Genomic DNA, 22,096 nt, shown 5'->3' with positions numbered 1-22,096 from the left:
CAGACTACTGGGGCAAAGAGGCGAAATTAGTACACACTTTATAACCTCAGGTATGAAGAGGTGCTATGAAATATTAAAAGCCAGAAAAGGGGGCAGAGAATGATGGGGTACACTTTTAGAGAGGGCCTTTTTGGGGAAGTGGCATTTGAGCAGAGACCTAAATCAAGTAAAGGAGCAAGCAAAGTGAACACCTGCAGGAGAAACTTTCCAATCAGAGGATGCAGCAGTGCAAAGGCCCTCAGGCTGGACTGGGCATAGTAGGGTTGAGGAAATGCAAGAAGAGAGCTCTCAGGAAGAGGCTGAGGATAGGAAATGAGGTCACTAGAGATGACAGTGGAACTGACAAGGATGGGAGTGGACGAGGGGATGAGAAGTGATTAGATGAATGAAGACTGCATCAAAAGGATACGGAGACTGCCTCCTCCAGCACGCATTCCCTCGCAGTCATCCCTCAGTCCTCAAACAAAAACACCACTCCCAAGTCTGTTCCCCAAGTGTGCTAGACATGCCCAAGAGTGTCTTAATCCCATTTTGATTTAAGCTGAGGCCGAACCAGTTACAGTTATTAACAATTTCAATAGGAACACTAATCCTGCCTCCAACTGGGCATGTGAGCAGCACACGTCAGCCTCTCACAAGTGCAAAGGAACAAGGGTCCCTGCTGCCTACGAACATCTTAACTTTGTCTGCATATGAGAATGCAATTGTCTACATCTCTTCTTCCTGGATTTGTGTTCTGGGAGACCTCTGGCCAAATTCCCCTATAAGGTCCTGAAGACTTCTGATATCACCATATAATTAATATTTTTCTTCCTTGCCAGGAAAAAGGTAGAAGTAATAAATTATGGCTGTTAACTATTCTACTCAAGTTAGTCTCACCAAAAGATCCATGCAAAATTTTCAGAAAGAAATATTTACTTTATTGCAAAAACTGCAATATTCAATTATTACAATGTTTGTATGGGAAACCTTTGGCCAATATTTTGCCAGTTTGCTGCTTATTGCTATTACTCCTCCTCTGATGAAGTAATGGAGCTCTAATTTGATGACAGGGCATGAATGCTATCTGTTCAAGGAAAGGTTACTAAAGAACATTCTTTGAAGCAGACACCACCTAGTCGAAGCTGACACACCAAAAGCACTATGTCTGCCTCCCAAAAAGCTAGGTCATCCAGAGTAGCTCAGACATGAAATTTTTAAAGTTTTTACAAGGAGAGATTCATAAGCCTCTTGCCCTTTGGGTCCTGAAATTTCTGCCTTACTTGTTCTTTGTTTGTTTGTTTTCTTTTGTTTTGTTTTTTTAGGTATTAGAAACTAAAGGGCTAATCTAGACAAAGGAGTTAGCCCTGATTTTGGCAAGGGCCAAAAGGAGTCAGTTTATAGAACTTTTGAATGTGGGAACAACATTGCCTCCTAAGAAACTAAGGGTTCTAAATTCAGGCTTCCCCATTGTTGATATGAGATTTCTGTCATATAATTCAATTATTTATAAATCAGGAACTGCCTACATAATGTACAGATTAAGAGAGTTCTTCGTTATGTGTCAGTTTTCAAAAGATATGGACATTTATATAATATTCATGAATTAACACAATTATAGAGATGGAGACTAGATTAGTGGCTGCCTGGGGCTACAGCTGGGAGGAGAGTGTAGCTGTGGCTGAAAAGAGGTAGTGTCAACAGTAGCACTAAGTATCTCATGATGGTGGTGGTGGTGACACAAAGCTCTTCATGGTAAAATTGCATAAAGCTACACATACACACATATGCATGTAAAATTGGTGAAATCTAAATAACCACTGATATTGTATTAATATCAGTTTCTTGGGTTTCATATGGCACTATAATTATGGGGGAGGATGGGAAAAGGGTACAGAGAACCTTCCTGGGCATTTCTTTGTGACTCGAAAGTCGTCACTCCTTGTGACTCTACAGTCGTTGCAAAATAAAAAATTAAGAAAAAGGATATGGACAAACTGAAGTGCCTCCAGAAGGTAATCAGAATAGAAGGAAGTCGAAACACATAGTCTGAAAAAGAAAACAGGAAGAGGGAGAGCTAAAGGCCTTGCAATTGTTGAAGGGCTGTCAGGTAGATGTGAGAATTAATTTATTCTGGGGAGCTCCAAATTACGGAACTAAAAACAGAGTATAGAAGTTCAAGAGAGGCAAATTTCAGCTCAGTGTAAGAGAAGATTTTCTGACAATTAGAGCTTTCTAAAATGAAAATGCAGCCTTGTAACATAATGAACTTCCTATCACTGAATATAGCCGATAAAACCTGGATGACTATTTTTCAAGAATGCTGCAAAAATAATCTCAGAATAGCAAAGGAAGGTAGTCTAAAGTGTGTTTACTCCCCCCCACTCAAATCCCCAGATAACTTCTCCCCTGGATGTAAGCATTAGTATGTACAGGCTCTACCCACCTAACACTTGCAGCCTACAATCTAGTTGTAAAAATATTGTAGTAACCACAATGAAGCAAATGTCATTTTTCTGCATTATCCAGAGAGTTCCAGAAGGTGACACATTCACATTAAAGTGGATAGAAAATATTTAGCAAAATATTTCCCAAAATAGAGCTGTTCACTCAAAACAGGAAACATGATGAAATTTAGAAAAGAAACAACACTGAAGGGCTGCAGTGTATAACTTCTAACATGTACAGATTTGAATCAGGTTTTCAAACTCTTTCTACATGTAGTGAAAAAAATTAATCAAAGTGTGGGACAACTATTTTCTTGTTCAAAATATATTGTGTCCAAGTTTTTTTAAGATTGCTGAAAATTGCAGATTCATGGTGTCAAATGTATAGTGGAATCATAGAATGTTTAAGATAGGATGGATCTTCTGGACTATCTGGTTGAAATGAAGGACAAGTTATTTAACTCCAGCCAGAATTTCCAGACCAGTGCTCTTTCTACTATACCTTGCTCAATCTAAATTAAATACTCCTTAAAGTAGCTATGCTGCAAAGAGCATAGAGAAAGATAAACCATACTTCTGGCAGTAGACAGAACAGCTAGAAATATGAAGTCAGACAAAGAACATGGCCTAGTGCCATGATCAACCATCCCTGAATATTGTCTCTGAGGGAACAAAGATTGAAAAATTGTTCATCTTTTTAGTTCATTTGGGTTTTTATTTTAGTTTAAAAGAAGATATAGAGAAAAAAAATGAGGAAAATTTTCCAGTTCATGCTCTGGTGTGAGAGTTACCCTTGAAGAGGAAAAGCCCACATGTAATTATTTGAGTGAAGAAAGAGCCACCTAATCCAGAAGACAATGCTGCAGTGGGGAATAGACAAATGAGGTGAGCAGTATGCCACTTGGGCTGAGAGACAAGGACAAAACTTAGAGGAGTCACAAGTTCCAAATGAGTTCTGAGTAAGTGAGCCCCTAATCTGAGGGTGAACTAGCAATAACACTAAGCTTTATATCATCAATGAAAACTGTGATTAAAAGTAAAATGAATAGGTATAAGTACTGATTTCTTTAAATCTTCCTTAGAAATATATACTTAGCTTGATATGACATTCATATAAATCATATTCTAATGACTGTTTAGTTCACCCAAATTTCAATCTAATGTCCACACTGTGGGTCACTCGAATGCATCCATCCTTTCATTCATTTATTAAGCAAATATTTACAGCATGCTTATTATATGCCTAATACTTCCCTAGACACTAGATATATATATGAATAAGAAAATGTTTCAACCCTCCAACCACTGTAGGATTCTTTCCTACAATGTTCCAGAAAGCTGGACTTTGCTTAACTAGAGTCATTGACAGAAAATGATAATTTCCCAAGCATCCAATTCCATTTTTGGACAGATATAATTGTTTGAAAATACCTTTTGAGGTAGGTATGAACTGTTTCAAAATATTTAGGGCACAAACAATGTCATATTTCTGAAATCAAGAAAATCAAATTAAAACAAGATAACAAGGATTGGCAGGAAAGTCAACATCAGTCATTCCACTAGCAGACAGATGAAGCACACTCACATGTATGTACACAGAATTTATTTTAAGGTGAAAATCATATATGATCTCTCAACCATGATGCCACATCCCCTCCACCATCTGCCTGGTACAATGGCTCTATGTGAAGTGGGTCCATGTACTTATGATTCTTTTGAGGACTGGCAGCTCGGCTGGCCATGGAAGATTGTCCCTAAGACCCAGATTCTTAGCACCAACTCCTTCATTTGTTCTTAGCAGCCACAACTTCTGAGGTCCTGCCATCTCAGAGCTGAAGAATTTATGGAGGCTCCAGACCCCCAGCTCACCAGAAAATACACAACTGTCTCTTTATCCAGTAGTCCAGGATTCAATGTCTTGAGGTCAATATTGTAAGTCTAAGCACACAGCTTCCATCCTTTCCTCACTTGGGCAATTGACTCCATTTGCTTCCCAGAGTCCTGACTTATTTACTTTTCCTTGAGGGCAAGAGAAACTTGGATTTCAAAGGCAGACTATCCTGGCTACTTATTTGAGAAGGGGAAGAGAAAATACTTTTAATTTTTGTTACAGGTGAACATCGAATTCATGAAACAAGACACAGTTAATATCTCCATAGGCAGTTCTGCCTAATTAAATTTTTAATAACTCATCTGCTACATTTGTAAAGAGATGAAATCTCTCATTCTTTAAATTCTTCCAAACTGTCTTAATCATGCCTATTGCCAAGCCTTTCTGTCAAAGGAGAGAGGCCATGATACTTTAAGGCAGTTCTCAGGTCTATCCAAGTCTTCTGCAGGCCTAATATGCTCAGTGTCTCCAACTGCACCCAACATCACTCCACCATGTTCCACCCTGAAAACCTCTAAGGTAGCCAATAATTTTTTAATAGAATAATGATGTACCAGACTAGTGGCTGATTTTAAAACACTTGATTTTGCATCTCAGGGATCAAATCTAATGATGGATGACTTAAGATTTGGCCTGCATTTAAGCCAAAACTTCTCAGCTTCTTGATTTCTCTTTTCTTATCTCTCCCCTCTTCTCCTCAGCTGATAAAATTGTCTCATTGTTAAGTCTATCCCAGAGGTAGTTTTATCCATCAGGCTTTCATAGCTTAATGTCTCTAGTCATTAAATGACCCAACAAGCTCTCTTCTTTTTATTACTCTTTGTGCATTAATAAATCACCATGATGTGTATAAAGAAAAGGAAAAGTGTTAACAAAACTAAACAAAAGTATATTCAATGGTGAGACAAAGGAGGAGGAGTCAATTTAGTCAGGAAAAGTTGACAAGATAACTAGTTAATAAAAGCTCCAAAGAAGGGGAAAAACTTGAAATTTAGCTTTGTTAGTTATTGAGGAGTATATGAGAGAAGGGCTTTCTAGACAGGGTGAATTTCAATCAGGTACTGGCTCAGGAGGAATATAAGGAACTTGAGCTTCAGGAACTCACTGACTCAAGTGACTCTGTCTATTCCTAGATCATCTGTGGGATTTTGCCTTTTTCCTCTGGCTTAAGCCCTTGTCATTTTTCAAAGGCACAAGTCCTTGACTTACTTTCCAATGCTTCTGTTCCTCAAGCCTTCGGTTTCTGCCTTCCCTTTCAAGCATCCTAGGAGACAAAATCCTGCTTCTAGATCCAGGTCTTAACCCTAGGTCCCTCCCATCTGCTGCCAAAGTCAGTCTTCCCAGACTTCCCTCTAGTGTCTTCTGCTAACCTTCTAAATTCTTTGCCCTATCAAAATGCTAAGATTCTCCTTTCCACCTTCATTCTTTTGGAGATTTGTTTACCTTTTATGAAGACTGTCCCCACTAGAAGGTCTATCTGGTTTCCGGATTCCAATCTTTCCAGATTGGCAGTCAGAGCCAAGTCCTAGATCTAATTCAAGTCATAAAATGTTACTTTGCTTGTAAAGAGCAAAACTGACTGACTGGCTTGTGATCTATTTCACTTACATCAAGAAATACACGCTTTGAAAGATTTTTACAAAATTTAAATGAAAAGACTTCCAATTCTAGATAAAATAGAGTAGTCTGTGACAGACTAAAGTCCCCACAAAAAAAAACAACTTGAAAAACCATACAAAACACTTTTTACAATCATCGGAGATCTGAGAAAGCAAATAGGACTATGGAAGTAAAGATTCCAAAACAGAGAGAAACTCAGAAAGGTGAGACACTGATCTGAAGCTGCTTTTTCCCTGGGGGCTTCTGTTGACTCTGGGTTCAGGCTGAGAATTTCCGTGCGTGAGTCAGGCAGAGTGTCATAGGTGAAGATGACAAAATTGAGACTCCTCCTCACTAACAGAGCTACATTTCAAGGTTTCCCTCTTCTTTCAAGCTTTTATTGACTAGTTTCTTGTCAACTTTTCCTGAAAAGAAGGACATTTTCCAAGTCTTTTCTCCAAAGTCTTTCGGAGTTTTGAATACTAGAGACTAGCATTAAGGACCCACCAGAGGGAAGGGCGGCAGTAACAACACCAGGTTTATAGTTTAAAGTCCTATAGAAGTACACCCTAAGAACAGAAGCAAATAAAAGACTACAGCCTTAAAAACAAACAAACAAAAAAAAAAAAAGAAAGCTGCAATTCAGACTCAGCTCAGTTCCTAGTTGGATCAACGTGTTCCGCCTCCATCCTGTCTACCTAGCAAAAACAAAACTGCAAATACTCTCTGGTGGAGGACATTATCATCTGGAGACAACATTTTTTACAACAATGTCTCTTCTTCAACCAAAATCAGCAGAGATGGCAAGAGACACTACCACAAGAATGAAAACTAAGAGAAAAACAGAAAGTGAAAACAAATCCACAGGTAGTCCAAATATTGCTTAAGCTGACAAGGTCTTTAGAAGAGTTGATGAGTAATATGTTCAAGAAAAGAGAGGAAAACATTAAGAAAATATATTAAAATGGAGAATTTCACCACATAATTGGAATCAACAAAATAAACAGAAATTCTGGAATAACAAAACACAAGATCTGATATTAAGGACTCAATTGATGGGTTAACCACAGGTTACAAACAGTAGAAAATATGAGCTGTAAGTCTGACCAGCTTCTGAATGGAAACACACTGAGAAAAAAGAATGAAAAATCCAGAAAAAATTGTTAGAGACATGTGAGACACATGGAAAAGTTCTTATGCTAGGTGCAACTAGAACTCAGAAGAAGAGAATAGAAACAATGAGAGAGAAGAACATTTGAAAAGATAATGGTGAAGAAATTTCCACTGATGGAAGACATTCAATTCAGATTTAAGAAATTAATTTAATCCCAAGAAAGATAAATCTAAATAAAACTATATTTGGCACATAATAGTAAAACAGCAGATAAAAAGACAGTTTGTAATGTGTCTGACTGCTTTTAAGATTTTTTTCTCAGATAAGCCATAATAACTTTTTGGTGAACAATTTTCAACAAAATAGCTCTGGAAAATTTACACCACGTTTCAGAATTTTTTTTGTTTTTGGTATAGCAACTTTTCCCTCAAAAATACACTAAACAATCACATTATGATAAGTAATATTTCAACATGATTTCAGGCAAAGACCAAAGACACACTCACCCATTTATACAATACAACAGTTTCTAGTCAGAAAACATCATATGGAACAAATAGGAATTGCACATCATGTTTGAATAATGACAAAATAAATTGTTTTATATATGCACATCAAATGAAAAGGATGGAGAAGTAGCATCTTCAACAATTCTTCAGAAGCAGTATCTTCTATAATTCTTCAATCTGCTGTATGTATGGGCTATTTTCATGTGTTTTGTAGCTCTCTCATGTTTAGCCTTTATTTTCCCTTAAAGGTATTTCTGCAGCTACAAATTTCTTATTAATTGCAGTTTGAAGGTTAGTCAGCCAAGAGCTCCAAAAAGGTTGAAAATCTGAAGATGAAAATGGTGCAGAAATAATGTATCTTCTAAGTATGACTCCCTTGCTCCCCTCCTTCACCAACCACTCCTATGAAGTTTTCTCTTCCTCCTTTGGTAAGGACAATAAAACACCATATATTACCCTTATTTGTAGACTTTATTTACTTTCAATTTTGGGTTTACTACTTTATAAATCTGTTTTCTTTGTTCAATTAAAATTGTTTATGTATCATGGGTCAGAATGTATCATATCATAATGTCTCCAAATAAAATCAATAGGAGAAACTCAGAGTCTGTGGGAGCTGGAGAAGGGAGAGGACGTCACTGGGCAATGCAGAAGCTAAGCCACCCAGAATGCCGAACACCAGGGAGAAAGCCAGCCTACCAACCCTGAAACCAGAATTTACCTGTCTGTCCTCCTACCTGCCTGCCTGGAACAGTGGACTGTCCCAGGCATGAGCTCAACACGCACCTGTTACATAGCAAGACCTTGGCATTAATGTCGGTGAAAAATCCCACTTTCTGTGCAACACAGCCAGTTTTCAGGGCCTTGGAACCTCCTTTTCCTTGCAGCTAATAACAAAGAGAAGATGGACATAAATGGACCATTCAGGAATTATATCCGTAATATTGAATTTAATGACACAGATGGCATGGTCGTCTTCAAATATTATTTCATAGTTAATGGAAAATGCATAGGAAAAACTGCAACTGGAAAAAAAAAGGAAATTCTTATGAAATTGAATATGCAGGTAAAACTTTATTCCAAGTTATTTATGCAATAAAAGATGCTATGATAGTGTACACTACCAATGAGGATGAGAAGGGCTTGGTCACCAAGACAACTGGAATCTTTGGCAGAGGAGAGTACGTTGATGAAGAACTCACTGAGAAGTTCAAAGAGATGACAAAGAAAGAAGGAATTCCAGAAGAAAATATCATAAATCTCAGTGATACAGACCCTTGTCCTAACAGCTCTGAATTTAGGGAACTGGAAACACTGGCTTCAAGTTTTCCTATATAATGAGAAAACTGAGACATGCACTTCTGCATGGCATCAGAATCAACAAGAAGAAAGTATTCCTTGCTTCTACGTAGCCTTGAGTTACTCTCCTGAGAGATGCACCCTATTCCCCATTTCATTTCTACTGGCTGCTTCCTGATGTCATCATCAGATTTCTAAATGTTTAAATAAATTTCTTGAATAAAAAAAAATTAATAGATTTTTTTTATTTAATGCTCTTTATCCAATGTGAATAGTTTCAAGAATAATTAAAGTCATTAAGCAAGGGATAGAACTTTGCTTCAAAGGAACAACAATAAGGCTGAAAGAAAATTTCTCAGTAGAAATAATGGAAGTCAACAAAAACGAAAAGACTTCTCTAAAGTGCTAGAAGAAGATAACCGCCAAACTCTAATTCTGTATGTAAACATCCTTCAAAAATGAAGATGAAATAAAGGCATTATTCAGATAAATAAAAACAGAGAATTTATAGCCATAGGATCTGCACTAAAGGAAATTCTAAAAAGATATCTTCAGGCAGAAGGAAAACTATCTCCAAAATGCTAGAAGAAATGAAGAGAGATATGTAAATGAATGGATAAATATTTGGTGTAAAATAATAAATATTAATTGGCCAACATAAGAGTAATGACTTCTTGGATTAAAAATACATGCACAGCAACAATAACACAAAAGAAGGGAGGAGGTGAATGCAGCATCATAAGATCCCAGTATTATCAGGGAAGGAGTAAACTTAATCATTGGTATTAAATATAGTATAAAGTCAAGGATGCATGTCATAATCTCTAAATGTCATGGCCATTAAAATTATAGTGAAATAATGTATAACTAGCCAGTTATCAAGAGGAAAAAAATAAATAAATAATAAATGTGCAGTTGCTGCACATAAGTAGTCTTTGTTATTAAAAATCGATAATAATTTCAATCACCGTCTATGCCATCTAATAAGACAATAATTACATAGATAAAATGACCTTGAACTATAGTCACAAGCCTCAGGAAAGGCACTCCATTTCTCAGAGGTGTGACTAACAAACATGATGCTATTTATAAATCTCAAAGTGTACTAGATTTTGTTTTTCTCATGAGCTATCCAGTCGAGTCAAACTAATGAAAATTCTTAAGAAGCTTTAATAGAAAATGCCCATTTCTCCCAAGAGAGTGTGAGGCAGAGCACAGGGTTGAGAAACGGAGACTTGTAAGTTTCCTTGGAAGTTCCACCAACTAAATGTGAGGTCCATGGCTACTGAAAACACATAAATTTCTTAGATTGTCTCACTGTCACTCTCAATCACAAACTCTACAGATGGTTATTTGGTAGACTAAGATCACCAACAACTGTGAAATAAAGGTGCTATGCCAGAACTTCCTTGTGAAATAACTCTGTTGAGTTGGCTGCGACTCTGTTATATTGGCTGTATTTAACAACTAAATGATAAAATGACTTTCAAATAACTGTTGAATTATGAAATACTGTAGTATAGCCACAAGCATAGAAAGTAATTAATGTTTAGACAACAGACACATCTTCTTGGGAAACAATAGCAGCAGGGAGCCCAGCAAAGTGAGCGGCTATCAAGAAAGGATTACTCTTTTGGAGCGTAAGTCAGGAGCCAAACTCTAGTAAAGAGCCATGAACAACTGATCCTTCAAATAATTAATTTCTTTATTTGGTGTACAAAGTATTTGGGGATCTACACTTCATCGGGAAGGAAAATTTCTCTCTTCCATTCTTATACCAGACCTTCTTCTGCCACTTCCTTGATAGTAACACCCCCCTCCAAGGGTGACGAAGTCACTAATCTAGTAGATCAAAGCCTTGTACATTTATTGAGCCACGGTTTGCTAATGGTTGAGGTTTGCGGGCCTTAAAATCAGTGTTCTGAGTGTAACAAACCCTTCACTGTTGTCATTGTCGCAAACCAATTTTGTCTCTCACCTCCTTTGTATCTCCAATGTATAGTCAGTTTAGGGTCATCTTTGAATAGACAGGCTTTCAAAAGTTTTTCCCCACAGACATCTTAGTGTCCCACATTTAGACTTGTAGAGAGCATGCCTCTAGTCATGTGCTCCACCTCAGTTTACCAGAGAGCCTTGCATTGGAAGCCCTTGGAATTTCTTGATGTAGACAACAATAAAGTTGCCTTTTGATTGCCATGGTTTTTTTTTAATCTTATGCATAGCTCCCACTTTTTAAAAACTTGAGGGGAGGATGGTTGATCAGAAGGGCATATTTTAAACACAATAGAGTTTCTAGCCATAAAACCATCATAATAATACCAAAGCCCAATCTTTGTCACAATAGTCTTTTCACCTACAGTCAAGAGATTATTCTAGTCATAACTACAGACCATTTTAAATACCACAAACTTTTATTTATAAAATCAATCTAAATATATTAAATAGAAGTCCCAATTTCGCATACACAAATACGTCATGTGTGTACAGAAATATTTTATCACCTCCAGAGATAGGAGTATGACATTAAGAATGTCTAGATGTCTAGGATCTCTATGAGTTTGCACTATTAATCAAAGTTTAAATGAGTTCTTTAGCAACCTTTCACAGAATTAGGGAGCTACAGACACTTTATTAATCAGGTCTCTTTTGATTGTAAGCGACAGGAAGCCACCTCAAGCTGGCTTAAATTAAAAGGAATTTATTGACACAGATGAAAAGTACAAGGGTCGGACTGACTCAAGGGTTTGACTGGATCCATTTACTCAAAGATCTATCTTCATCTCTCAATTTCTATTTATTCTGAGTTGCTTATTTATCAGACAAATTCTTCCCATAAGATTGCCATAGAAAATGAAATTTAGGAACCATGGTGGACTGATATGGCCCCTTTCTGAATTGTCACTGCAAAAGCCCTATGGCTCCTTTTCATAGGTTCAAATTAAGTCATATACTATCTCTAAAACAATATCTGTGATTCTTATTATTTGGACCTTTATATGTACCCAGCCCTGAATCACAGGGACTGAGGTTATGAGTAAGTCGTTCCCTTTGGAAAGTCAGGGTACAGTTAGCATGAAGAGAAATGGGGATGAACAAGAAAAAATAAATAAATGTCCGCTATAAATACTTTTCTCTGAAAAATTGTCTATAAGAGAGAAATTTTGTTTCATAGAATCTCTGGACCTGATAACGAAGCACCAGCATAAACTCACATTTCAACTTTTTTTCTGAACTATAAGAAATCCAATTTGACAACATTTGAAATTACTGAGCATAATTATCATATTCGCTTGTGTGCTCAACCATGCAGTGATTCTTTCCCCTCCTCCCCAACTTCTTACTATCATTTAAACTGTCTCTTTTGATGGCTTTACCTTGATGGAGCCATGTATTTATCATAAATTCTACTTTGAGATTGGCATGAAGAGAGAAATATATTCCGCTTGTTCTATATAATTTATTCATGATTATAAATGTTAGGAGTTTAAAATTAGAAATTGCCTAATGCATTACTACTTTCTATGTTGTAGGCAGAATGTTAAATGCTGCCTTGGAATAGATCATTACTTTGAAAAATATTCATACATCTAAATTCTTCGTAGGTCCTCCAATAAGGCCATATAAATGATAAAGAAAGTAGTAGTTCCATTATTTCATTCCAGTTGCTAACTTATTGACTCACACTGGGTGTTATCCAATGGACTGAATAAAAGTTATAGTTGGCTTTACCAAGCTTCAGTTTGGACATGGCATAAAATTGAAGAACAAAGTCATTGTAAATCATATGTCTACCTTCATTATAATGAATAATAGGACATTTAAAATACCTTTACCAAGTCAGTAAATGTTAAACATTCCTATTCCTCTCTCCCTTGCCCATGGCAGACATCACTAATTGATCACTGCACTCCTCACACCCTTAAGATAGCACTCTAAGCGGCCATTATAAAACAATCAAAAGAAGCACTGCAAATAGATTTACCAATTTTGTCCTTAAAAACCAACAAAAATCAAAAAACTCTCTTACATTTTTATCAGTGGCACTATATGGATTTTTCTTCCAATCCTGGATCATTTGATTTTACTTTCTGTTATCTATCTACATCTTTAGTCATAAGCAGAGTTATTGGAACATTATTGGAAGGTTCCACGAATCCCTTCCTAATCTCATCCAGAGAGCAATTTGAAGCAGCAAGGGAGAGCACACAGAAACATTCTGGACTCTTACTTCCCACATGACCATCAGAATAACTAAAGCATCCCTATCAGAGTGGATTCCTAGGAATCTCTAAGGAAGCCACAGAGTATGAGAATAGTCCCATATCCTGCAGAAATTCAGACATAGGCTCCAAAGATTTCCATATTTTCCAGGATTCACTCAGTGAAAAGCCTTCTTCCAGTCAGTTCCCCAGATGAAAATTTCTTCTTTAAACAACCATTCATTTAACTGACTTAGTTAAATGTTTCAAAAATAAGTGAAAAACCTGCTTCCTTGAGATTTCAATCCATTTGCTTCTGTTTTTAATGCTCCCTTTTGGTTGCCTTGATAAAGGAACATGGCACTGCATAAATTAATAAAGAATTAAAGCAATATGATTGTTCTGATACAAATATGCTTACCCATGGGATGACAATGCGGCTTTGGCATCATGTACTGTACATCTGGGCAGAAGTCTGCTTGGAAAGTTAGCTTGAATTCCTACCCTCGCTAATTCAAGGAAAGAAAATTCACAGAAATGAGTTATTCAGTCTCAAGGGGCAGGAAAGCATTCCGACAATGATATAAGCATTAGTTTCAGCATTGTTTCTAGGAGAACCAAGGGATCACTCTGTAAAATGAATGGTTATTAAACTTACAAAACGTAATAAGAAATATATCTCATCAAGCAATGTGGTATCCCTCACTTTATGTAACAGCTATGTTTGGCCAACGAATTTAAAAAGACAAAGTAAATAATATGTTGTTAACATCTGTTACAAAATTCATATGTGTGTTTCCACAGGGAAGAGTCCACCAAATGATGGAATTGAGTTTTATGGGAAAGCAGTTACATTATACATCTGTCCCATGGCATGCACTATGCCTACTCCCAGGGATAGAACTGCCAACAGTTCATTTTTCCTTTGCAGCACTTTTGTTGTTCCAGATCTTCTTTCCACAGCCAGACACAATATTATTCCTACTCCCTCAAAATCTTATGAATTCTGGGCAAACCTGGAGATTCACCGCCTTCAATTGACCCCCTTAGATGCTTTATGTCAATGCATTTATAGTATCTAATAGCTTAAGGTTGTCAAATTAAGTGAAATTGGAAAGGTGGAAAGGGCACACTTGAAAAGGGGTTTTGAATCACCAATCTATCAGCAAGTACTTTTAGCCTGAAAAATTATTAGCCCCTTAAGTTTGGAGATGTGTATATACATAGCTATATTTCATCTAGAGAGTCCAATGTGGTCCTCTGCTTTGACATTAAATTACAGACATTCTTCTGGCTTACTGAATTTTTTACATACCTGAAAGGTACTAGCACATTGTCTTAGTACACAAAGAAACTAAGTGACTTGCCCACAATTTAGTCATTTTCTAAGAATCTCTGCCTTTTTAAAAAATAATTTTACAAAATTATTTATGCAGATTAAAATGAACCCAATTTTATAGTTAACGTGTGATTATATTACATTAGATTAAATTATAGGTCCCCCTATAAATATAAGCAATATTACCAATTAACTAGCCAGGTCATTCCCTTATTCCTTCAGCTGTGTGCAAGGTACTATGCTAGCTGCTAGGAGGAATAAAGCAATGTGTAGGTTGTTCTCAAGCAGGTAAAATATAAACACCAAACTACAACATAGCATGAAAACTAAGTGTCACAAGACAGGCACAAAGAAAGTTCCATGGGAGTTCAAAGGAGAGAGATTATTTCTAGTTAAAGGAATTAGGAAAAAAGCAACAGAATTGGTCTTGAAAGATGTGTAGGATTGTAACAAGAAGACATAGGAGAGATCATTCCGGGGGAGGGGGGGGCGGGGAACAGTAATACAGAAGCAGTAAAGCATTGAATGATTGGCATGAAGACTAGTTTGTCTGCAAAACAGAGTGCAAGAAAAAGTTAATAAACTCAGCTGGTTGGGCCAGGTTATAGCACAACAAACTAAGGGATGTGGAAATTAGTCGGTAACGATAAGGAACTGTTTAAGGTATTGCACAAGAAGGTAAGAAAATAAGTGTTAAGTTTTTAAGATTAATTGGATAAGATGGTGTGGAGAGACAATGGATACCAAGATGAGCAGGGAGACCATTGCAATAGTTCAGATAAGAGGAAATGCTGATTTAGATTAGTGCCAAGAGAAATGATACAAGAATGGAGTTTCTCCCCACAAAAAGCCAAGCTCCATGGTGACATAAGGCATTTTTGTTTTTGTTTGTGGCGAATCATACACACTATTAGTTTAATGAATGAGATGGTGCTGAGAGATACTGCAGAAATAATGCTGGGAAACCTATGAAACTGTTTAAACAATGGAAGGAAAAAGAGGAGGTGATTAAGATTTTGTGACTCTTAGGAGCAATTTCATAATAAGCAATTCAGGAGCATGTTTGGGGATGCTGCATTCAGTTATTAACTCATTCAATAAGTGTTTGTCAGCATGTATTATGTGCAGGTTCACATAGAATTTTGAAAACACTGAGTCTGAGGTGCTAAAACAGAGATATTCAAAAGGATATAAAGAGCAAGCTCTTTAAAATATGGTACTATGTTTAGTAAAGAAATTTCAGTGTCATTTGATCTACCTATATTTCACATCAAAAATTCTTCTTAGTTTCCAAGTTGCAACTTTGGATTTTTTAAAAATAATTTATGTCTTACATGTTAAAGAGAATTTGCTTGGGAAACATATTTGGTCTTTCCTTCTCTTTTTTTATATAATACATTTTTTATTGTGAAATTTAACATATATACATAATAGTGATAACTTTCAAAGCATACTTCAACAAGTAGTTAGAAAGCAAATTCCAAAGAATGTCATGTGTCACAGCTCCACAACCTCAGCTATTTCCTTATTGTGAAATATAACATATATACAGCAAGGTGATAACTTTCAAAGTACAATTTAATGAGCAGCTATACAGCAAATTTCAAAGAATGTTATGGATTACAGTTCCACCATTTCAGTTATTTCCTTCTAGCTATTCTAATACCCTATCATCTAAAGAATATATATTTATATGAAGATTCACTACTCATAATCCTTTGTTAAATCATATCTTGTCTGTTGCTACCCTTTCCTCTCGTTTAATCATGTTCTCGATCTTCAGGGATGTCTAGGCAGTGACCACCCTAAGTTGTTCAGATTCTGTCACCTCTTTTTGCATCATTTCCCACAGCTTCCCCAACGGGCCGCAGATACCCACTGTAGTAGCTGACATCACCACACACGCAAACTTTATTAAGTCTTTAATAGTTTACACACGTTTATCCAAATAGAGCTTTTGCTGGATTTTTCTTACCATTATTAAAAGTTTTAGAAAAGTAAAGAAAAATATGCTATTACAATTTTTGTCTCATTCTTTTTTGTATTTGTATCTGAGCGCATACATACATGCATCTCATGACCCCACTCTCCTACAGGTGTTACCTGCACTTCCCGAGAAAACTACTTGCACCTGAGTTTTGGCACAGGGTCTACTTCTGGGAGGCCCCCAGCCGAGAGACCCCATGAAACCGGCCAGCTCGAAGAGGCAGACAGCCGGAAAGCAAGCGTCTGAGGACCCACCCGTGGGCCGGCAGGTCCGATGCTGCAGTGAAGTGTGGGTCGCTCCTGCTGCTGGCGGCAGAAAAGGGGCCCAGCCTAGTTGGAGTTGTAAGAGCAAACACGGAAGGAAACCTTGAGCCCTGCGGTAGAGTTACTGCCACGAGGCCCCACGAGGCCGGTTCCCTCAGACAACAGGGCTTCCAGGATGGCAGAGCCCAGGGACAGCAAATCCAGCCTCAACTGGGACCTGCGCAGCTTCATGCAGAGACCAACAAGGTCATTCCTCACGCCACCCCCTCCTTCCGCAAAAATGAGCAGTGAGGCACGTCAGGACTTACGGAGGGCACAGAGGTTCAAAAGGAGTCAAGCCAGAGGAGTGAGGATTGATTCGTTTTTCCTTAAGAGATGAGAAAAAGACCTTACAGTGGAATTTTCTGAAATATGTTCCACAGAAAACTAGCTGCTGGAGGCAGTAATAGGTGTTAAGGAGAGAAGGTCACACCCAGGAAACACCAAGTTAAGGGAAGGTGCATGGATGCCTTTAGCTCTGGCCTTCTTGGGTCTGCACTAATGTGTGCTGTGGACTCCCCTGGGGAAGATATACAAGGCCACAGTTCCCACAGCAGCTCACAGGACTCGTGTTCCAAGGAATTCCAGCTTGGAAAACTGAGCTTAGTATAATAAATACATATAGACTTTATTCCTTACCAACTAGAAATGGCATTAATTCAAATGTCAAAAGAAAGTGACTGAAACTGATGATGTTCTGGACCACAAAGAAAGCCTCAGAGATACTAAATAGCAATCGTTTTCCAGGCCACATTATCTGTCCACAATAGTGTTAAAAATGGAAATTAAAAAAAGACAATAAATGAAAAAAATCAAGTTATTTGGAAATTTATTCATAAATAGCTCAAATCAAAGACGGGAACAAAATTCCAATTACTATACAGGCCATTCAGAACATAATGAAAACCGGAACTCCACATCGCAAAACTTACAGAATGTAACCAAAGCACTCCTCATAGCTCTAAATGTTTTTGTTATTAAACAAGGAAGACTGGAAATAAATGAAACATCCAACTCAAGAAGCTAGAAAATGAGCAATAAGATAAACCAGGGGAGAGAATTAAAAGTAAAGGTGAAAATTAGTGAAATAGAAAATATGAAAATCAGTAGAAGTGATAAATCTAAGACTCAGATGCTCATAAATACCTGTAAAACACCTAGACTTGCAGCAAGCCAAATGAGGGGAGGGGGCAAGAAGCAAGTGAGCAAAAGAGGACACAAAAACACATTAGAAAAATGAGATTTAACCAAAGTTACAGAGGAGAGTTTTCCAAGTAAAAGAGAATACTAAATAGATATGGTACACTAACTAATGTGGTGAGTTCAATGAAATGGATGCTTTTCTAGAAAAATGGGAATTGCTAAGAGAAGTAGAAAACCATGGTATCTGTTCTTGTTTTTTGGGTTCTTTTATCTTCATTTCTGATTTATTTCACTCAACATACCATCCTCAACATCCGTGCACTAGTTGCAGACCTCACAACTTCATTCCTTCTTGTAGCAGCTCAATGTTCCACTGTATGTAAACATCACAGTTCACCATTCTGTTCATCAGTCGATGTACCCTTAGGCCACCTCCATCCACTGCAAATCATGAATACTGCCACCATAAACCCCACTGTGCAAAGATCCTTCTGTGCCCCTCTTTTCAGTTCTTCCAAGTATATATCCAGTAACAGGGTTGCAGGACCATAAGGCAACCCCATGCTTAGCTTCCTGTGGAACCACCACACAGCCCTCCAGATGGGCTACACCATTCTACTTCCCCACAAACAGTGATTAGGTACAGTGAAAATGTCTCCACACTTTCTCCAGCACATGTATCCCTCTGTTTATTTTTGAGACAGTTTTATTCACACACCATACATTCCCTCCTGGGTAAACAATCAATTGTTCCCTGTATAATCACATAGTTACATATTCAACGCCACTATCTATATGAGAACATTTCCATTTCTTCCACAAAGAAAGAGGCAAAAAAAAAAGAGAGAGAGAGAGAAAGAGAGAAAATGATGAGTAAAACAAACAAAATAAAAAATAAAATTAAAATAAAATGGTCAGACAACAACACCAATGCTAGAATCCCATACCCCTCCCTTATATCCCTCCTCTTATAGACATTTAGCTTTGGTATATTGCCTTTGTTAAAATTAATGGAAGCATATTACATGTTACTGTTCACTATAGACTTTAGTTTGCATTGATTGTATTTTTCCCCAATACCATCCCATTTTCAACACCTTGCAAAGGTGACATTCATTTGTTCTCCCTCATGTAGAAACGTCCTTATATTTGTATATTTAATCACAATCATTGACCACACTAGGTTTCCCTAAATTATACTGTCCCAGTATTTATCTTCTATCTTTTCTTCTGGTGTCCTACATGCTCCTAACCTTCCTCTTTCAACCATACTCACAGTCATCTTTGTTCAGTGTACTTACAATATTGTGCTACCATCACCCAATAATGTGCTATCCATTTCTGGATCTATACAATAAATCCTGTTGAACATTCTGTACTCCTTCAGCATCACATGTTAAATCTTTACCCGCTTTCTATCTCTGCTATCTTCATTTCTATACTTTTCTCCAAACGTCTCTTCCAGTCTTTTCCTATCTGTCTGTAGCACTCCCCTTAATATTTCTTGTGGAGGAGGTCTGTTCACAAATTCTCTCAGTGTCTGTTTTTCTGTAAGTATTTTAAACTCTCCCTCATTTTTGAAGGAAAGTTTTGCTGGATATATGATTCTTGATTGGCAGTTTTTCTCCTTCAGTATCTTGGATATACCATACTACTGCCTTCTCACCTCCGTAGTTTCTACTGAGAAAACTGCACTTAGTCTTACTGAGTTTCCCTTATATGTGATGGCGTGCCGCTTTGAACGTATTATGTCCCCCAGAAAAAAGCCATATTCTTTGATGCAGTCTTGTGGGGCAGATGTTTTGGTGCTGATTAGATTTTGGAATCCTTTGGGTGTTTCCATGGAGTTGTGCCCCACCCAACTGTGGGTGATGACTCTGATTGGATAATTTCCATGGAGGTGTTATCCCACCCATTCAGGGTGGGTCTAAATTAAATCAATGGAGCCATATAAATGAGCTGACAAACAGAAGGAACTCAGTGCAGCTGGGAGTGACATTTTGAAGAGGAGCTAAAGCCAAGAGGGACACTTTGAAGAACTTCCAGGAGCTCAGAGAGGAGCTGCAGATGCCGTTGAAAGCAGACTTTTGCTCCAGAGAAGCTAAGACAGGAAAAATGCCCCAAGAGCAACTAAGAGTGACATTTTTGTGGAACTGTAGCCTAGAGAGGAACATCCTGAGAGAAAGCCATTTGAACCCAGAACTTTGGAGCAGAGGCCAGCCACATGCCTTCCCAGCTAACAGAGGTTTTCCAGGCACCATTGGCTATCCTCCAGTGAAGATACCCAATTGTTGATGCATTACCTTGGACACTCTATGGCCTTAAGACTGTAACTGTGTAACCAAATAAATCTCCTTTATAAAAGCCAATCCATTTCTGGTGTTTTGCATTCCGGCAGCATTAGCAAACTAGAACAGATGGATTGCTTTTCTCTTGCTGCTTTTAGAATCCTCTCTTTGTCTTTGAAATTTGACAGTCTGATTAGTAAGTGTCTTGGGGTAGGTCTTTTTGGATCAGTTCTGTTTGGGGTATGCTGTAATTCTTGGACCTGTAATTTTATGTCTTTCATAAAAGTTGGGAAATTTTCATTGATTTTTTCCTCTATTATTCTTTCTGCCCCTTTTTCCTCCTCTTCTCCTTCTGGGGCACCTAAAACATGCGTATTTGTGTGCCTCATTTTGTCATTCAGTTCCCTGGGCCCCTACTCATATTTTTCCATTCTATTCCCTATCTGTTCTTTTGTGTGTAGAATTTCAGATGTCATGTCCTCTAGTTCAGTAATCCTTTCTTCTGCCTCTCCAAATCTGCTGCTATATATATCTATTATGTTTTTCATTTCTTGTATTGTGTCCTTCATTCCCATAAGTTCTGCCATTTGTTTTTTCAAGCTTACAAATTCTTCCTTATGGTCACCTAGTGTCTCCTTTATGTCCTTCATCTCTTTTGTCACAGTTTCTTTCAACTTGTTGATTAGATTTAGAAGATTTGTTTAACATCTTCAATTAGTTGTTTCAACTCTTGACTCTCAGTTGAGGTGTTAGTTTGTCCTTTGACTGGGCCATATCTTCATGTTTCCTGGTGTGGCTCATGATTTTTTTGCCATCTAGGCATCTGATTTTCTTGATTAGTTTATTTGGATGTTGTTTTCTCTCTTTTGCCTTGGGTTTTCTTGTTGGTTTTCTTTAATCTCTATATTTCTTTGTTTCTCTCTCTGGACAGTTGTCAGATTGGCTCTGCCCCCAGTCTGCCACAGGGATGGGAGGTAGGCACTGGGCACCCCAGCAAGTTCTCCATGTGTGGTAATATAGATCTTCTGGCTTCCAGTGGTGCTCTATTTTCCACCAGCCAGCAAGACCTGGGTTTGTTTTAGAGCACTGTTTACCAGTTGGGTTGTCTTTATTTCTCAGCCAAGACAGGGCATGTAGACCAGTTCCTGTGGTCCTAATAAAGGGTCTGGAGCATCTTTATAAAGGTATTTCAATTCCCTTCCTCCTTCTGGTCTGTCTAGCAGATGGCACTGTTTGGTAACTTAATCATCCTCAGAGGCTCTTTTGTTTCTGAGCACAGGCTGCATCTACACAGGTGAGCTGAAACTGTGGGATTCCTATGCCTTTATTTTGCCAGCCAAAATATGCCTTGATGTGGGGCTATACCTGTGGCAGAGGACTCCCTCCACTGACCTAGTACTCCAGCCATCTGAAAAGCAAGGAAATGGCCACCGGCTGCTGCTTCTATCAAGGTGTGTGGGGGGAGGGGGGGAGGTTCAGACCCAGGGCTAGAAATGCAATCTCTGTCCGCATTTTCTCAGTCTCTTTGTCCCTCACTGACCTGGGCCCTGAAATGTCCTCCCATCCCCCAGGTCTTCAAACAGTGGGGGTGTATGTCTCACTGCTGTGAAAGGTTTTAAAATCTGTGTCCCTGGTGGGAGGGGTCCCGTCTCCCATTTCCATGCCTTTCCCACTTGGAGACCAACTGAGGGGGAGTGAAGAGGACTGGCTTGTTTGGGATGGAAGATTCCTACCTGCTATTTCTTCTCTTCCTTCAATTTGGCAACTGCAAGGTCCTTCTCCAGTCTATATCCTCCTCCAGAGTTTCAAACAATTCAGAATTATCCTTTTTGTTGCTGAATCTCTGGAGAGGAGTTTTCAATAGCTTTTTATGTCACCATGATGATGATGTCACTCCCTTTCCTTCTCTTTTCAGGATGAAAATATAATGCATTAATCCCTACATAGAATAGATATTGTTCATAAGAACAAAATGGTTTAATCAAATATGATAATCCTAT

The 22,096-nt window shown here is 37.9% G+C and overlaps 1 pseudogene; it reads left to right on the top strand.

Moving 5' to 3' along the window:
• Positions 1–1,602: 1,602 nt before the first annotated feature.
• On the top strand, positions 1,603–16,917 carry LOC119543769 (annotated as a pseudogene).
• Positions 16,918–22,096: the final 5,179 nt, after the last annotated feature.

The sequence above is a fragment of the Choloepus didactylus genome, chromosome 9 (assembly GCF_015220235.1).
Source record: "Choloepus didactylus isolate mChoDid1 chromosome 9, mChoDid1.pri, whole genome shotgun sequence".
In the NCBI taxonomy this organism is placed as follows: Eukaryota; Metazoa; Chordata; class Mammalia; order Pilosa; family Megalonychidae; genus Choloepus; species Choloepus didactylus.
The sequence above is the reverse complement of the archived record's forward strand: the minus strand, read 5'-3'. Positions and strand labels throughout refer to the sequence as shown.